Source organism: Pristis pectinata, chromosome 14, assembly GCF_009764475.1.
Source record: "Pristis pectinata isolate sPriPec2 chromosome 14, sPriPec2.1.pri, whole genome shotgun sequence".
Classification (NCBI taxonomy): domain Eukaryota; kingdom Metazoa; phylum Chordata; class Chondrichthyes; order Rhinopristiformes; family Pristidae; genus Pristis; species Pristis pectinata.
The window spans coordinates 27304130-27324003 of NC_067418.1; the positions used below are offsets into that span (position 1 = coordinate 27304130).

The 19874-nt window shown below is 40.0% G+C and overlaps 1 protein-coding gene across 3 annotated transcripts in view; it reads left to right on the forward strand.

Annotated features, from left to right (window-relative positions):
• Window positions 1–19874, forward strand: part of dennd5a (DENN/MADD domain containing 5A) — a 124568-nt gene that overhangs the window by 809 nt on the left and 103885 nt on the right. The window lies entirely within an intron of this gene.

The following is a 19874-nucleotide window of genomic DNA, read 5'->3' on the forward strand; positions in this document are numbered from 1 at the left end:
CACTTTCGGTTTAGTATTTTAAGTTCTGTAATGGTGATTATGTCTTCCATTTGTGCAAATATTCATTGCTGCATAACAATTTTACAGAAGTGCTGTTATTTGTGCTTTTAAAAGGGTGCAAATAATTCATGCCTGCATTCCTAATATCTATGGAAAAATCGTGACAAAGGCGCTGTGTGTAATTAACCCGCGGCAGCATAATTATAAATTGTATTAGTTTACAGGTTGATGCTTGCATATGAGAATACAGATATATGAAAAGCACTTTTTAATGTGGTTTTCAATTTCCTCTTTGACTATATTAAATTTGTTATCAACATTTCTAAGTGAACCACAGGAATTCCGATGACAAATATTTTAAGATATGACCTGGTTTTGTAAATGGTAGCGATTTGATCAAAGTCTTGCTCGGTGTAATGAAGTCATGTTATTGGTAACATAAATTAATCTTCCTGGGATGCTACTTTTTGGCACTTAAATAGGTGCAGGTTCACAGACTCTAGATTCACGATTAATGTTTTGGCTGTAGAGTAGATTCCGTTATTATTCATCGTTGCAATTATGTTGTGGTATGCCCTGTCAATTTTTACCAATTTATCGTACATCGGCGTTTCTTGATTTGTAGATTTTACCAAAAAATATTTTGAAGAGATGTCGTTAATTCTAGTACAGTTACATCCATCCAACCTTCGGTGCACAATCCTTCCAGGATCAAAATTCTCGATTTCTTACACCACTTTGTCTTCAGTGAGCGAAAGGAAAATACTGCACTCCTTAAATTTCTGGCACTACTTTATAAACAGTGTGGAGGTATACTATTTTCTCAATAAACTATAATGTTTTGTGGCAAAAATGTTTCTTGAGTTCTTTTAAAAGGTTAAGTGCTGACTTATTTGATTTTATCAGAAAGAGTCTTTGCATTGTGCATATATTATAGCAATGCTTCTATGTATTCGGTATGTTTTGGAGATGTGCATTTTATAATTCTAGCGAAGTCGTGGTACGGTTCGTCATGTGCGGTATTTTGGGATGATAAAGTTCCTGGAGCTATTATGTATTTTGTATGATGATCGGCGTGCTGGTTTTACTTTTCCTTGCTATATTGTGCGGTCTGAACGATCTTGTAAACAATGGAGAGTGCCTTTGGAAAGTGGTAGCGGGAGTGGGCTTGAATCATCTGCGTTCAAATTGTCCTTGGGGTCCTTCCACATCAGCTCCTCTCAAGCGAGGCTGTAAAAGGATGATGTCATTGTAACTGAAACTCTCCACAGGAAGGCAGCAACTGCTGCTTGTTTCTCTGGGGAAGCTGTAGGGCCAATGATTGCCACAGGCATTGGTATACAGCTAATGCGGTTGTCCATGATATCCTGGAATACTAGTTGCTAAAGATTATTAATATTTTCTTTAATCATATAGCCGCTCTTGATTTGGACCGGTTTGAGTACAATGTTTTAAAATGTGCGTCAGCACATTTATTTTCCTCTGTTGAATGTGTATTTTACATTCACCATTCGTACCAAATTAAATTGTTCTAGATTATATAGTATTAATGGTGAATATAAATAATATGCTTGAAATTCTGCTCGAAATTGCACAAAGTGTTGTTTTTGCCGTCTTAAACTTCCGTAATCAGAATATATTGTGTCTCAAGGGAAGACTTTTGACAATTGGTTTCAGATATTATCCCTGCTGTTCCAGTTATTTACAAGCACGTTTCAAGCACGGATTTGCAATGTTAATTGCCCTGTGGCACATTTTGTGATGAGAACAAATGTAAAGTTGCACAACTCTTCTGTAACATTGACATGCCAGCCATTTTAATAAATACTACCAATGGAGTACAAGTTAGTTTATAGTGTCTTCTACACTACCCACAATATCACCAATCTCTGTGTCATCAGCAAACCCACTCATCTGCGTTTTCATCCAAGTCTCCATCTATCTATCCATCTATCTATCCATCTATCTATCCATCTATCTATCCATCAGAAAAGCACAGAGGTCCCAGAATAGATCCCATTAGCTTAATTAGTTTGGCTCAACATCATGGGCCAAAGGGCTATACTGTTCTATGTTCTAAGTTGCATATTTTGTTGAAGGCATTAGTCTTAATTTAGAGGTAGCATTCTGTCAATGGAATTAGAAAGGTGTGGGAACCAAGTATTAAGGAACGAGCAATACAAGGGCTGAACTAAAGATCTGGAGATGCGAGTTAAAATCCAACATGGAAGTTGGGATTTTGAACCTGTCAGTTAAATAACATAGAACAAGGCCAAGTCACCATGGATCCCATACATTTTAATCTTCTGGATGAGCTGACCATGAGGGACCCTGCTGAATGCCTGACTAATATCCATGTAGACGACAACTTCTGCTCAACCTTCATCAATCACCTTCGTCACCTACTCAAAAATAAAACTCAATCAAGTTAGTAAGACGTGATTGATAGAATTCAGTCAACTCAGACTTAGAATACTGCTGCATGAGTTTCTTGGGTCCAACTATACTCAGCAGCTTCATTTGTCACCTTACTTCTGTCAAGTCAGAAGCTAGGAGGTGGCCTGATAAAAGGCAATCAACATTTGAACCATACAAGTGCCAGGGAATAACCAACTCCATCAAGGGAGAGCCTAACCTCCTGTCCTTGACATTCAGAGGTTACTAATGATGAGGCCCCCACCAGCAAAGTATTGACTACAAATTTATCTGGACCAAAACTGTGGGTATAAGAACAGGTCAAAGCTGGATCTTTGAGGTAAATAACAAGCCCTGCTTTTCATCAATTACAAGACAAGAGTAAGGAGTGTGATAGAATTCTTTCCAGTTGTCTAGATGTGCAGCTCCAACATCATTCAACAGGCTCAACATCATCCAGGACAAAGCAGTCTGCTTGATTTGGACGCCATCTACCTCTCTGATGTTTAATTCCTTCCATTCCTGGTACACCATAGCTGTAGGTGTATACCACATACAAAATGCACTGCATTTGTCCCACTGTCAAAACGGACCCACCAGAGATAACAGTACAGTGATGTATAGTTGGGAGAGTGACCTGGGAGTCTTCAGCATTGACTCCTGAGCAAATGATACCTCCTGTAGCTACTAGCCTATTATAATCCTTCAGTTGATTAAAATAGTACACCTCCATGTTGAACAGTACCTGGAATAAATACTGAGAACAACAAGTATGCTTTTTATACTTGTGTAGTTTCCAGCACAGGAAGGCCAGGTAGCATCATCACTGAATGAACTGGCCAAATCCTGAAGAATCAAAGCTGCCAGCCGGTTGGGAGCACTAACGATGTTAGAGTCATAGAGAGATACAACACTGACCATCGACTGCCCACTTGCACTAATCCTACATCAATCTCACAGATTCTGCCACTCGTATGTACAGATCCTCCCCAGCTTGTGAACTCCCAACTTGTGTACAGCCCTTGCATATAAACGAGCGTTTGGGAGACAAGTGGGATGGATTTGCTGGCTGCTGCGGGGCTGCAGGCATCCTTCACCATGTGGGAACTTGGTTTGCAGCTGCATTTTTGACTTGCCAACTGTCTGGGTTACGAAGAGTTCACAGGGACAGAACCTTGCTGTAACCTGAGGAGGACCTGTACTAGGGGCAATTTACAGTTTCCAATTAATTCCCCAATCTGCATTTGGTCACAGGGAGAACATGTAAACTCTACACCTACAGCATCTGGGGTCAGGATTAAACCCAGGTCTCTGGCACTCTAAGGCAGTGGTTCTATTAGCTGCGCCACTATGTTGCTCACTTCTGTGTGGTGTTTGACCCAAGGTGGTGAAGAGCTTTGCCCTTTATTCACAAGGATTTCAGTCTTGATGTGACTTTGCACCAGTTTACCTCTCTCAGATGCATTTTGTGACAGGAACAAGAATTTTGCATTGTCCTTGTGAAGTTGAAATCCAGTGTTTTCATTGAGGCTACCTTTTTACCTGCCATCTGAAGAAAAGATCTAGCAAATCAAAGAGATACTCTGAGCCTTCAGCAGCAATATTGCATTTCATCACAATCTGTGACCAAACGAATTTACATGTCTCTACTATTACTGTCAAGATGGGCCAAGACTGGTTTAAAATTGAATGTCGCTGTACCAGATGTACTTAAAAGGAGTTGTCAACCTGTTGAAGCTTTAACAAAAGGCTGCATGCATTCTAACAGCTGAAGTAACAAGCAATTGTGTTCCATTTTTCCACCACTAAACTGATCTGTTCAATTTGGGTTCCACTAGGATCACGGGATTCTAGACTGCGGTATAGATTTTGAATAAAAACATGAATAAAGAGCTGAATTAGAGTTGAGAGAAGGTAATATTTATGCATGTGTGATATCAAGGAGACCTGATAAAACTGAAAGCCTTGTGAATTCGAGACTAAGTTATTTACCAACCAGAATCATACCTCACACAGAGGAAGATTGTTAATGTTGGAGACGAGACCAGTCAGTTCCAGGATATTGTTAGATAAGATAAGATCTTTATTAGTCACATGTACATCGAAGCACACAGTGAAATGCATTTTTTGCGTAGTGTTCTGGGGGGCAGCCTACAAGTGTCGCCACGCTTCCGGCGCCAACATAGCATGCCCACAACTTCCTAACCTGTACGTCTTTGGAATGTGGGAGGAAACCGGAGCACCCGCAGGAAACCCATGCAGACACGGGGAGAACATACAAACTCCTTACAGACAGCGGCGGGAATTGAACCTGGGTCGCTGGCGCTGTAAAGCGTTATGCTAACCGCTACACTACCATGCCTGCCTCCTCGCGTTAGCCATTCTCGACTGCTTCATTTGTGACCACCTTCATGAGAACAGAAGTGGAGGTGTTCATCATTGCACAATGCTCAACTGCATTTGCATTTCCTTTTTGACACGAGCAATTTGTGCCAATGTTCAGTTGAGTAAAATTGTGCCAGCTAAGTGGCTAGCAATGACCCATGTGTGATAGTCCTATGTCTCACCACCTCCTTGTGAAATACAATGGTACTTATGTTGTCAAATCCACTTTCATCAGCTCCTGGGGATCGCCATTTATCGGAAGCTGTACTAGCCTCACACGTGTTCTAGCAAGAAGAGGTCAACAGGTCAGAGGCTGTGTATTCTGTATCAATTGACTTTTTCCTAACTCCCCAAAGCCTTTCCACCTTCTACAAGGCACGAGTCAAGAGTATGATGAAATCATCTTTATTTGCCTGGATGACTGTGGCTTGGCTTATCACCCAAGAGAAACAGCAGCTGGATTCACTGACCATTCACTTCCTCCATCATCCATGCATAATGGATGCATTGTGTACCGATTTACAAAATGCACTGCAGCAAATCACCAAGACAACTGGTGACAATTTCTCCCAACCTACCACCTCAACCATCTAGTAGACGGTAGAATCACCATGAGGCTTCACATTCCTTTTCCAAATTGCCAAATCAACCTTTTATTTGGATATATATTGTTCTGTCATCGTGACTGGGTCAAAGTTCTGGAAATGTTGATGTAATAGCACTGGAAGGAGCTTCACCTTAAGGACCACATTAAAGGGTAACCATCTTCTCAAGTACATTTAGGGGTGTGTATTAAATTCAGTGGTACCCATTATCATATCTGTTAATTAAAGTTCATTAATTTCCAACAAGGCATTTGCAGCTTTTGTTTCCTTTAAGTGCACATGGATGCACAAAGGTCACAGATTTTGGAGATCCACGAGTATGTATAAAGGTAAGGCATGAGGTTTAATCAAGGGAATATGTACATTATGTAGCTCTACCTTGCTCACCACGCTAAGGCCAGTCAACCTATTGCAGCATTAGCTTGTAGTGTTCTTGGAACTTGTGGAGAAAATGTTGCCTCTTTTCCCGTTTCCTTTTTCCTTTTTGAGGACTTCAGTTTTACCATGCTTTAATTGGTTCCTCCTCAATAGTTTTGAGATCTTTCAAAACTGCTTTGTCGCTGAATATTTTCCTTGTGTCTTTGGTGACCAAAACTGGATGTGGTTGCACATCTTGAATTCAGCCCTTGCCAAGAGTTTAGTTTTTGTCCTTATTTGCACTGTAGTGCAGCCAGTGTAGTTTTTTTTGTTTTTTTTTAAATGTCTGTTGGATGAGAAGGTCTTTTTAAGTGTTTAATATTTATTATTGATTGCTAACTTCTATCGAATTGAACTCCTATTTAATGAAACATGGTCTGTTTGGAAAATTTTCTATTTTCACTTGCATTTTTCCATCTAAATTCCATTCAGTAATAATTAAATGTTGAACTTCTGTAAACATTTTTAAATGGCAAGAAATAATGACAATAGTTTGAAGCTACCTCCAGTGGCATTGTGTAAACAGAATCAGATATAAAAACAGGAAATGATGTCAAACATTCAGTGCCTGTGCCGAAAAAAATGCTGATGTTTCATGTTGATGTTGGGGTGTATTAAAAGGAGCTGAAATGGGGGGATAGTCTTCCACTTAGTTGCTGTGACTGTACAGTGTAAAATCTGATCTACACAGTAGAAGAGGACATTGGTGTTATAGAAAGGATGCAAAATAAAGCAGTTAGAATGAATTGAGATGGTGGAAGGATTTGACTAAGTAAATTGGGCAGTTTTTCAGTGTCAAAATGAAGAATGAAGTGTTTTTTTTCTGTTTTTAGGATTGTAATGGAACTTGAAAGAGGCAAGCTCTTTCACAGTGTGTTGAATAGAACCAAAAATAAACATTTGGAAAGAGAAATAGTGGAAGAACTTGGTATTGATTAATATGATTGCAAATTTAGATTTATTTTGAACCAATAACATCTTGGGATACATAAGACGGAAATTAGTAATTTCAGAAATGGCATGGTAAGTGTAGCATACTCTGAAGGAAAAGGTGACTTTGGACTCTATTCTCAAAACTGGCAGTGTTTCTGAGTTTGTTTTTTATTTAATGTACAGCTAGGATTGGCAAAACAAAATTGAGGTGTTCTTCAGGATTTTATCTCTCTGCAGTTTGCTATTCATTTACTCTTTGGGATGTGAGCTATTAATCTTCGGAAACTGAAACTTCTAACCTGAGCAAAACTCAATATCGTATTTGCCCTTATAAGCTGTTACTACCAATTTAGAGTGTTACTTAGCCACTTTTTTTAGTTCTTAGTGTCTGGCCTTGTGGGTTACGACACTTAAAGCATTCTTCAATTTGTAAATTTGTTTCTGCTCCACTGTCCCTTAATTTGGTGGGTTTTGGATTTTTTTAAAATTTGTTTTTAAATTCGTTCTTTAGGATCTGGATATCTCCTGGCAAGGCCAGCATTTATTGACCATCCCAAACCACCCTTGAGAAGGTGCTGGTGAGTCGGTGCCTCGAATAACTGCAGTTCCAGAATTTGGACCCAATAATGAAGGATCAGAAAGAAAGTTTGTATTTAAAAATAAAACCCTGCAGATTTTGCAAATCAGGAACAAAATCAAAAAATGCTGGAAACACTAAGTATGTCAAGCTGTATTTGTAGAAAGAGAAACGGAGTTAACAGTTTGGGTTGAAGACTTCATGAGAATTGTGAAAGGGACAAAACTAAGTTAGTTTTAAGTTGCAGAGAAGGAGTGGGATTTGGGGTGGGGGAAGCGTCAGAGCGATAAGAGAGATATTTGCAAATCAGGATAGTGTGCAACTTGGAAGGAACCTGCATCTGCTGCCCTTGTCCTTGGTGGTAAAGTGATGGGGGTTTTGAAGTTGCTGTTGGAATAACTGGGGTGAATAACTGCAGTGCATTTTAAAAAGATACACCACGTGGCCATTAGGCACTGATGGTAGAGGCAATGAAATGCATAGGTTGTTTGACCAGCTGCCAGGCAAACGGGCTGTGTTGTCCTGAGTGCTGTCAAGTTTCTTGTGAGTTGTAGGACCTGCACTCATCCAAGCAAGTGGGGAATACAGGAAGGAGTACAGGAAGGAGAGAGAGAGCTTAGTAACATGGTGTCATGATAACAACCTTTCCCTTAATGTTGGCAAAAGAGCTGGTCATTGACTTCAGGAAGGGGGCAGTGCACATGCTTCTGTCTATATCAATGGTGCTGAGATTGAGAAGGCTGAGAGCTTCCAAGTTCCAAGGAGTAAACATTGCCAATAGCCTGTCCTGGTCCAACCACGTAGATGCCATGGCCAAGAAAGCTCACCAGCACCTCTACTTCCTCAGGAGGGTAAAGGAATTCAGCATTGGTGTCGAACCTCACCAATTTTTATCGATGAACCATAGAAAACATCTTATCTGGATGAATCACAGCTTGGTATGGGAACTGCTCTGCCCGGGACTGTAAGAAACCATGGAGAGTTGTGGACACAGCTCAGCACATTACAGAAACCAGCCTCCCCTCCATGGACTCTCTCTATACTTCTCGCTGTCTCAGTAAAGCAGCCAGCATAATCAAAAACCCCACCACCCCGGACATTCTCTCTTCTACCCTGTCCCATCGGGCAGGGAGATACAAAAGCCTGAAAACATGTACCACCAGGGTCAAGGACAGCATTTATGCCACTGTTACAAGACTATTGAACTGTCCCCTACTATGATAAAATGAACTCTTGACCTCACAATCTACCTCGTTATGACCTTGCACCTTTTTGTTTACCTGCACTGCACTTTCTCTGAAGCTGTTAAACTTTATTCTGCATTCCGTATTGTTTTATCTTGTATTACCTCGAAGCACTATATAATGAATTGATCTGTATGAACAGTATGCAAGACAAGTTTTTTCACTGTACCTCCGTACATGTGACAATAATAAACAAATTCCAATAACCATCGCACTCCTGATTTGTGGCTTATTATAAAGGCTTTAGGATGTCAGAAGGTGAGTCACTCACTTCAAGATACCCAACCTCTAACTTGTGCTTGTAGTCTTCGTATTAATGTGGCTGGTCAAGTCAAGTTTCAAGTCAATGGTGACCCCCAGGATGTTGAAGGTAGTGATGTTAATACCTTTTTGAAGGTCAACGGTAGGTGGTTGGACTCTCTTGTTTGATATTGCCATTACCTGGTATTTTTGTGACCTGCATGCTACTGGCCACTTATCAGCCCATGCCTGAATGTTGTCAAGGTCTTGCTGTATGCAAGCATGGGCTGCTTTATTTGCTGAGGAATTGTGGATTAAATTGAGTATTATGCACTTATCAATGAACATCCTGTCTTTTAACCTTCTCATGGGGAAGAAATGGTGACTGAAGTAAGTGAAGATGATTGGGCCTGGGGAACTCATATATTTGTGTTCTGAGGAAGGATGACTGACCTTCAATAATCATATTTTCCTTTGAGTTGAGATTCCAAACATTGGAGTGTTTTCCCTTTGCCCCTTGACTTCAGTTTTATCAGGGCTGTTTGATACCACATTTGGTCAAATGCTGCCTTGATATTAAGGACAGTCAGTCTCATCTTGCCTCTGGGTTTCAGCTTTTTGATACATGGTTAGATCAAAGCTGTGATGCGGTCTGGAACTGGGTTTTCTTGACGAAATCCAAATGGGTAATTGGTGAGTAAGGGCTACTTGATAGCACTGTCAGTGGCACCTTCCATCACTTTGATGATTGAGAATAGACTGACTGGGTAGTAATTACCCTGAGCAGGAAACAGCTAGGCATTTTTCCACATCATTGGGTAGATGCCTGTATCCTTTTTCTTAAAAAAAGAATAACTTGATGGAGGCAGACCTAGTCCAGAGTTCAGTACTATCGGCAGGATGTTATCTGACATCGTATCCTTTGCTATATCTGGGACATTTCTTCCTATCATGTGGAGTGAATCAAATTAGCTGAAAACTGTTCTTGTGATGGTGGGGATCTCGGGAGAAAGCAAAGCTAAATTATCTATTTGACGCTTCTGGCTGAGGTTTGGGGTGGTTCAGCCTGACTTCAGCAGTTGTGCTGGGCTACCCTGAAATTGAGGATGGGGCTGTTCTTGGAGCTGCCTCCTCCTGTTTAGCTGTTTAATCATTCAGAACTATTCATGATTTGAAATGGTTGTGATATCACTCAGCTATGCCTTTGCATGTTCTTTTCGGTGTTTTGGATCCATGTAGTCCTGTATTACCAAACCTTTCTTGTTGATGGACATTGAAGTCCCCTGCCCAGAGTGCATTCACCTAGTTTAAGTGCTCCTTTGGAGTGTTCCTTCCAAGCATTGTTCAGCATGGTGGAGCACTGACTTATCAGCTGAGGGAGAATGGTAAGTGGTCATTGCCCATTTCTTTGGTTTCTTTGCCCATTGTATAACCTGATGCCATGAGACTTCATGGAGCCAACAGCAATGACTAGATCACAAGGTTGACTCCTTCCCACCAGTACAGCCAACTCTGCTGAGCCTGTCCTGCTGGTGGGACTGGACCTACTCAGGGACTGTGGTGATGGAGTTAGGCACGCAGTTGCACTCAGAGAATCTTGTTACCAGATAATGCCAAGTTATTGTTCTCTCTATTGAGAAACTAGACCTCAGATGTTTCTGAGGAAGAGTTTGCAAGGTCTATTGGGCTAGGATTAATGTTGCTGTGGCTGATTTGAGTGCCTAGGTTGATGCCTGATGTTCTGTTTCTATCTAAGTGTAGCAGTGTGGTACATCTGAGTGAGTTGGTAGGCATTTCAGAGCCAACCACATGAGATGGGTCTGGAGTCAAATACAAGCCAGAACAGGTAAAGGTGGCAGATTCCCTCCCCAAAAGATATATTAGTCAACTAGATGAACTTCTTATGTAAATTTTGGTAGATTTGTGGCCATTGCTACTAGTTTGCTTTAACAAAGAATTTCATTTGGCCCATTGCTCTGCTGGAAACTCTTAGTTTCTAGCAGAGCCAGCCCATCAGTTTCATATCCTGTCTTCTTACTTTCCCTTGTACTCCTTCAGCGTATCATGCCTATCAACTCCCCTTATTGATTCTTTTGCAGTTACCTGCACCGAGGTAGTAAATTAAACCTATCAATACATCTCTGGAACATGGGAGGAAACCATAGCAACCATCAGAAATCAATGGGGAGACGATATAAATTCCATTCAAGTAGCACTTGAAGTTGGGATTAAACCTGAGTTTTGGCTGTGAAGAAGCAACCAGCACTAACTACTGCACCACTGTGCTGTACGAAAACTAGTTGTTCCAAATTCACTGAATTTAAATTTCTCAGCAGCTGTTTAGGGATTTGAACTCTGGTCTCTGGATTACTAATTGAATGACTTAACCACAGTGGCATCCCTGTACCCCATCTGCATAGCCCGTTGGAGTGTGGGGGAGGGGGAGAAACATTATCTCCTCAATATACCAATAATCATCCTACCAAGTAAGAGAAAATTGTAAACCTGTATGCCCTCGTTATTAAGGGAAAAAAGTCCTTCCTCTTCAGACTGTCCAATCTGCTTGTAATTTTATACACATCCAGTAGTCTCCTCCATTACAATTTTATAGTTTTCACCTGCATATGTTGAACAGATACAGTATCCTATGCAGATCATTAAATAATTGACAATTGCTGCTGCTGTAGGTTGCCCTTTGCAAATTGGGAAGTTTTGGGCCACTTTCTCACAATCTGTACTGCCGCTGATGTCGGAATTGTCAACATTCTAAATTGGGTATAGTTTATAACTACTACTGTAGATAAGTGTCAAAATCCAGGTTCTTGATTGAGAAAGTGATGTTTTGAGACCTTTTTTCATTTTGCACTCATTTTGGTATAGAAGAATAAGAATTGATCTCACTAAGATTCTGGTTGAAGGTTGGGATTGGACAGGGTCAGAATCAGAGAGAATAGTCTCAGGATAGTGGATCAGCTGATAAGGACTGAGATGAAGAAAATTTCTTTACTCATGAGGTGGTGAATCTGTGGAATTTTCTACCCCAGGGCATTTTGGAATCTTGGAATGGTGGGGATCTTGGGGGAAAAAGTATAAATTATTTATTTCATTTTGGTTTAGTTCTGCATTCTTTTTGTTATCTTTGGCTAAACTCTATTTATAAACAACTTTTTAAGCAAAAATGTCAATTGAGACTAATTTGGCCATGACAAATTATGGGACAATTTGTGCTCAATCTGATCTTCTCACGCTCACGGCCCTCCGTTCCAGTCATTCCCTACAGCCGTACTAACTCTTTGTGGTCCAAAGGATCCCGTGAAGCTGGAGGTTTCTTTGCTGCAGCAGATTGTTTTATGAGTGACGTTAGGCCCAGGGGGGTCTATTTGATCCTGAGGTTCCATCCCAGATTACCCTGATGGCATTTTGACAGCTTGTGTTTTCAACTTTTAACCAAAAATGTTTAAAAACAGTTGAAAAGGATTTAAATGGTTAAACTTAAAAGTGACTAATTTTAAATATTAAATTAAAACATCAATATTAATTAAAATAGTAAAGCAAGCTACTTTTCTGCCCAGGTCAGTGACCTCCTTCATTTGAATGGAGTTGCACAACTTGTGTTTGCCATGATTAGCATAAAGCTAAAGGGCCATTTGATTTAGCACACGGAGTGTTGTCTCTAGACTTGGAACTGAAGTCCAGCAGTGGAGCTGGAGGCCAGATGTGCTGGCATTTGACTTTTTGTGCTGCAATGCACAGGCACAGATGTCAGGAACTCATCAGCCTGTGATGTGCTGATGATGGCAGTTCTCTCAGGAACTGGTGGATGAAGAACTTCCTGATCTGAGCCATACTTGCACATTCAAAGTTGTTCATTTCTGCCTGTGTTTTTACTATTTTTACCCCAGTGATTAGTACATTGTGTATCAACAAGTAAACATGATTAGTCAGTGTACAGTGCTCCATAATGTACTTGAAATAATCTAAATTTCCTTAGCGTTCTTGCCTGTTTTTTCAGTTAAAACTCAATGCAAGAATATTCAATACCTGTTTGATTATTAAGTTCATCGTGACTGCAATTGATAGATTTTTTTAGATGCCAATAGAATCAAGTGATCTTGTGATCAGTCAGGAAAATGGACTTGAGATTAAGGATCAACTATGGCCCCATCGAATGCTGGAACAGGGTCCTCCTATTTCTTTTGCTGTGGCAAGACTTTGAAAATCGAGTACTGTTTGTTTTTAAAGAAAATAGTTTTGATTTCGGTTTTAAGATTTCACTTTTGCCTCTCCATTGCACGTATTTTGAAATTTCTTTTTACTACTTGGTTAGTTTATTTACTCTGCAATGGAAATGTATAGAGTAGGAGGACAATGGAAGAATTAGCATGAGGTATTAACAATGTGCTTGAAGAGATAGACAGCAGATATATATGTCTGCCCTCGTTAGCCATTGGGGGATAGTGAATATTGTTCTTGGGACAGGGAAAGAAGCACAAATATTCTACAGAACGATCCTGAGTGATAACAGTACAGTTATCTTTATAGAAGTCCCTTTACTTTGACGCTCTCATCACCACAGAGGCATGCCAGACTAAATGACCATTGCTGATGTATATAGTGATAATGGGGTTGGCTCCAGAGGTTGTCCAAGGACAAAAGAAGCCTAGTTGACACAGCTGCATTCGTAAGAGATGAGACCTGACCATGAATGTGAGGTCCTCACATACTGATATCAGAAACAACTAAAACTGAACTCATCTTTGCCCGATTGGCCCAGTGCTGATAATATATGACTGTGTGTTGGGTGAAAACTCTGGATGTGTACAAGAATCCCATGCTATAGAGAGAGTATATGGCCCACAGCTAGTAAGTGAATAGACACTCTTGCTCCTATAAGATCCATTGAAATAAATATGCTTTTGCTTGACCTGAGAATGGGCAGTGTAAGGAAATCTTTGCTCCACAACAACTCTATTTGAGTCATAGTTGCACAGCAGGGAAATAAGCCCCTTGGCCCAACTCATCCAAGCTGAACATTGTGCCTTCCTGAGCTATTCCTGTTTGTCTGCATTTGGCCCATATGCCTCTAAATCTTTCCTATCCATGTACCTGTCCAAATGTCTTTTAAATGTTGTAATTGTACCCACCTCTACTACATCCTCTGGTATCTAATTCTATATAACTATCATCCTTTGTGTGGGAAAACCTTGAACCGGAATGACAAGACCACTCGGCACCAAAGCTAATAAACCTTCCCCTTTAAACCTTTCTCCTCCCATCTCAAACCTATGCCCTCTAGTGTAGACTCCCTTACCCTGGGAAAGGACTGACCATCCATGTTATCCAAGCCCCTCATGATACTGTGTGCCTCTGAGGTCATCCCTCCATCTCCTTTCCTCTGGGGAAAACATTCCAACCTATCTGGTCTTTCCTTGTAACTCAAGCCTTCTAGTCCCAGCAACGTCCTTGTGAATCTTTTCTGCACCCTCTAACTTAATCATATCCTTCCGATAGTATAGTGAGCAGAGCTGCACACTATACTCCACGTGCAGTCTCACCAATGTGAGAGAGTGAACCATAATATTTTCAGGACATAGTGGTGGAATTCCTTGATGTTCCTTTACTTTTTCCACTGTAACATTTCCACTACACTTGTCTAATGTTTGTCAATTGCTGCCATTAAAAATCCCATCAAAAACCACTGAGGAGGAAGAATGGCATACATTTAAAAGTAAGAATGTTAAATGATTTAAGAGATGCCTTGATTCTTTTCTATCCAATTTTTCCCTCCCACTCCATCCCCACCCAATTTAAGAGACTTTGAAAAGTTTAGAAAAGACTTCCCTAATTTCTAAATTAAAACAGGAACCAGTGTAGGGAAGATGAGATACAGGGGAAGGAAGTCTTGAAACAGGAACTGATACTGCAAAGTCTTTAAGAACTAGCAGTGGAGTGGCTAGACTCCCCCCATATACTATCAATAGAGCATTGTTTTGTTTTGAATTATTCTGAACGTAGTTCAAGTGCTGTGAATGGAATGCTATTTAAAATAGAATGATGAAAAACATTCCTTGGCTAAATATGCCCTAGTACCTCTACAATAAAAAGAAACTAAACTGAACAAAGACAGCTAATCCTGGAATAAAGAATTGCCTTGCCTAGAGTTTTGAGTCACTCTTTCTTTCCTTTTCCATGTGGTTTCCAGGTTGGGTAATTCTGTTGTAAATAGCATAGTTTTCCACTATCAAGTAAGGTTCCTTTCCCATCATTTTAACCTAGTTGCAAAATATTAGTTTCCAGCTATTTAGTCATTTTATTATCTGTCTTTGTTTTCTCTTGTTGAATGTTGAGGTTCTCGTATTTTCAAATGAACTTAATTTGGTAAGTGGGCTGTCCAGTCTCCCTCAAAGATTGGATCATATGCTGGTGTTTGAAGTACCTGGGACTGTAAATATTACGGTACGATTATTGAAGCATGAAGAAATGCTGAGCTAATGATAGAAAAATTATAAATGGAGTTATGTGTGTTAAGGGTTTCTTCCTAGTATGCTGAGGAAATTTTTGTTAACCTGTTTGAAATGCATATAATGCTTTTTTGATTATTTTCTTAACTAATTAACTTGTTTTATAGTTGGCTGTTTTCCACTTACTCTAGCAATCTTCTGTTTTATCTTTTGTGAAGCCATTGAATCTTTGGAGTACGGACTCCATGTTGGCCACTGATTGGTAACTGGGATAGTGATTGTTTTTCTAATCTGGTATGTTATCTGACTGTAATTATGGACCTTGGAAATGGCATAGTTTTGATGGCTCCTAACATTCATCAACTAAAGTTCCTGAGGTCATTTTTTTTTAATTGAACTTGGTTGTCCTGTCTTCCACAGTAAAATATTCTCAAACATACAAAGAATTGTTTTTTTGTATGATGTATATGCAGGCTATTGGTGCCTTTGCTTATAAATGTTATGATTGATGACTGAAAATTGGATTGCGTTACACATTTTTCAGCATTATGTAATTGAAAATTGACTTTACCTGAAGTAAAATATTATAACTGCCAAATCTGGGTTAGTGGGATTTCAGTTGCAGTTGTACATGGGATAACATGCTCCACTGTGCGATTTACTCATTTGGGAGCTTTGTGGTGAACTTGCTCTTAGATTGACCTATTTTACAAATGTAGCACTGAATTGTTCTTCTTTTAAGCTATGTTTTTTAAATTTTTAAAAAATTTAAGAATTTTATTTACAGCGTGGTAACAGGCCCTTCCAACCCAACGAGTCCGCGCCGCCCATTTTTTTAAACCCAAATTAACCTACTCGTACGTCTTTTATTTAACATGCATGTCCTTGTTCCTCCAAAATTTTTGACCCTGTGAAGTCGAGGCTTTCTTCCCTTGAACCTGGCCTTATCTCATGCAGTGTATTTTCCATTGCAAAAAAATTGATAGTTTTGGGCCTCAAGCTCTCCTGAAATTGGCAGGAGGTAACCTGTGACCAAAATGGTTGTTACCGCTCTGTGACAGTACCCATTTATAGTACCCATAGCCTCAGAACAGGAAAGAAAATTAAAGAAGTAGAGGGAAGCAAAGATTTTTTTTCCAGATATATATTGTCATTTGAGCTTGCTGCAACTTGTGCCTTGGTGAAGAAAACCATTCAGACGTTAGAGCTGCATTTTGCTAAATCCAGTCTAATTTTGTCATCATAATGACAATTTTTATTTATTCCTTTTTTTTAAATAAAAAAAGTTTCAGAGCTGGGAACTATAGAACACATCTGGAAAAACATTGATAACTGTCCAGAATTGTTAAACTGAGTGGTGGTTAGAATGACTTGCTAATCTCGAACTTGTGGCTGCAGTCTCCTGTTTCTATATAGGCTTTGGTGCTGAGTGGTTTTGTCACTCTGGTTCAGAATACAGTAATTTTGTACTGAGCAGCTGCTGATTGTGTCAATGTGCTCCCTGTGGGCTGCCTTCACCATGTGACGTTGCTGCTACTGTTTTCTTGTATTGTGCCAAGGAGCAGGTTCTGAGGATGAAAATGCTTTGTGAAAGGAAATGACCTGTTACTTGGTGTAAAGAGAGAGGCTTAAAGTTGACCATGTAGAATATTTGACAATTCAAAAAAATTCCAATATTTGTACAGAAATTTTGCATGTTTAGAATTTGGTACTACTGTGGCTTACTTTTAAAGTCTATAATGAACGTAATAGATTGTGCCCTGAAATAGAGAAATTTGAGAAGAGAAGAGAATTTTGGCTGATATTTGTGTTTTAATATTGTGATGTGATGATGTGGGAAATTGCTTCCTATCTGCAGAGCAGAAGCAATGTTTTTAAATTGGCAAAGGTAGGAAAAGTGGAAGGGGGTGAGGATGAGAAGGAATGGGGGAGACTGGCAAAAAAGTGAGGAAGGAAAAACATGGGCGGTATCGTCCAACTTGGCTGTTGTGCTCCTATAAAAGATACAGTTACAAAATGACATAATTGGAGGAGACCTGGGAATAATTTTATTCCTATTTGCATTGTCTCTGGTGGAAACTGTTCACAGAATCCTTAAAAGGGCTTTGTGGGGTCAGTGACATGCATAACCTTTTTACCAACATCCATTGCTGTATGGCGCCATCCCTTGGTATGGCGCCATATAGCTATACCAATAGCTGGCTCAGCACCCAGCAGGATTGAAGATTGAACATCCAATTGAACTGATATGAAAGAATTCTTCAAGTTTATTAACCACTGATCCAAATCTTTATTTAAAATGTTTATGTATGTATTAAATTAATGGCTGAAGTAATATAAGCTTTTAAAGTTAATTTTAAAAAATAATCCTTGGGAAATTTTGAAGTAATTTTTGAGGAAATTGGCTACCATACATATAAAATCAGTTTCTTATTATCAGAATGTTCAGCAGCAATCACAGTTGCACTTTGTTGTGAAACAGATTCGAGGTCTCAGAAGGCGAGGACTTTGAACACAGTCTCAGAGATAAATGATTTATTTACAAAAGACGAACGCGAGGAAAGGGTAATGGGAATGACACACACACGCACAGTTTATAGCAAGCGTGGGAAAATCGCACAGGGGTGAAATATACATACACACACACACACACACACACACAACGAACTAGGTACAGACAATCAAGGAAAAACAATACGATACCCGCCACCCCTTGACTCAGTGCAGGTACAGTTCTATGCTACCAGGGATACTAACTAAAATGCTCCCAACCCTATTAACAGGGCACACCTTACCAACAATTTCTCCAGTGCCATTCCACGGTTCCTCGGCCTGGGTTGAAGCAGGGTGATCCCTTGGGGCACGCAAAAGAGAGCGAGCTGAGCACATGTGGCACTCTTTATAGTTCTGGAGGGCTGGGGGGTCCAGCCCAGGTAATTTAAGAAGGCCAATGTCCCGGTGTCTGCAAGGACTAATCAATCACAAAGGCCAATGGCCCAAGGCCAAGTACAAAGGTGCTTAAAGGGACCAATGGTCAGGTGTGCACTGATGGGTGGGGTGGACCCAGACCTTGATTGGCAGTGGTGTGTCTTTCGACCAGGTAATGGGCAGTGCTGTCACGTGACAGCCACGACCCTCCACAATACATACTTCATTCAATGAGGTATAACATTTTACAAGGTGTTTGCAGTGAGAATAGTTCAGATTGAATCAATGGCAGTAGGGTTTTGTCTTCAGCAGTTAATTGTGTATACATTGACTCTAGAAGATGCTGTAAGGTTTGCTGAAACATGATGGCAAATGGTGACAATTTCACTGCCCCCACAGTTGTCAATACTGGGTCAATGTCTTTCATTGGTACTGCTCCCATTGAAGAACACTGTAGTGTTCAGGGTTTACTGTTTCTGCTGCAATATGTAAATGTGGCAAAAGACTAAATAACTCTCAAAAGCCCCAGCTTCAATTAATAAAGATTCTTTCAACAAAATTAGCAGAATATCATACTTTTTAATCCTCACTGACTTTCTTATTTCAGCCTTTGACGCTTTTGTAAATCGTGTACCACAGTTAAATGGGATTTTTTTTAAAAAGATTGTAGCTGTTAACCATGTATGACTGAGCTAAATTCAACAAAAGATTCTTCACTAATCCATTAATTAGCATCTAGGATGCATTTATTGAGATACTCATTTAAGGAAAGAGGGTGCAAATCGTCTCTTCGTCTCTCCTCTTCCCACCCAGATACATTCCTGTAGATCAACAAAATGGCCCTATACATGTGATGTATACTGGCCTGGATTTTCACTTGTGGTGCTCACCACTCAAATTCCCCATTAATCCAAACTTGCTTGTTCTAGAGCTGTGTGGCCAAACCTGTTGGCATATGCTGTCCTAAAGCCATGTGATGACAAGGCTCAAACCATGAAATTGTGATGTGGAGAGGCCAGAACGATGTCCATTGATCAAACTTTTGGAAAGGTGTCAAGTCTTCAGAACAATTCAAAATAAGAATTTTACTTTTTTAATTTAACTTTTGTAATTTACCAAAAACACAAGCAATTAAGACAATAAAGTAAAAATAAATAATTAAAAGTATTACTTGTTCTTCCTTTTCTTCCTTAGAAATATTGCCAAGCAAACACATGTGCCTGCAAATCCTGGAGCAGATACAACTTTGATTCAATAGCAGATTCTCCAGCTTAAGTCCTGGTGAATTTCAGCAACCTCCTGCTTCCTGTCGGACCCTGTGCTGTTCACTCCTGGACACAGCCAGGAAATTAGTGGGGCTTGGTTGTCGAGATTGGAACTCATTCACTGGGAAGTCTGAACTTGGTGGCATGTATGTGGGTAAATGCTGACAGTTTGTTTAAAATGCCAGCAAAATCCAGGCCACTGCATGTTAGCACCTTATTTAGGTTGATTCTGATCTTGTTGTTGTATGTTCTGACATGAAGCACTAGTGATCAAGAGTGTTAACTATGGGTTAAATATTCCTCTCCTATCCCCATCAGAGAGGCTGAAACCAATTCCTATATCTCTACCAATATTTAATGGTCATCAGGAGAGAATGGCTTTGTGGTCTCAAGCTGTAATCTAA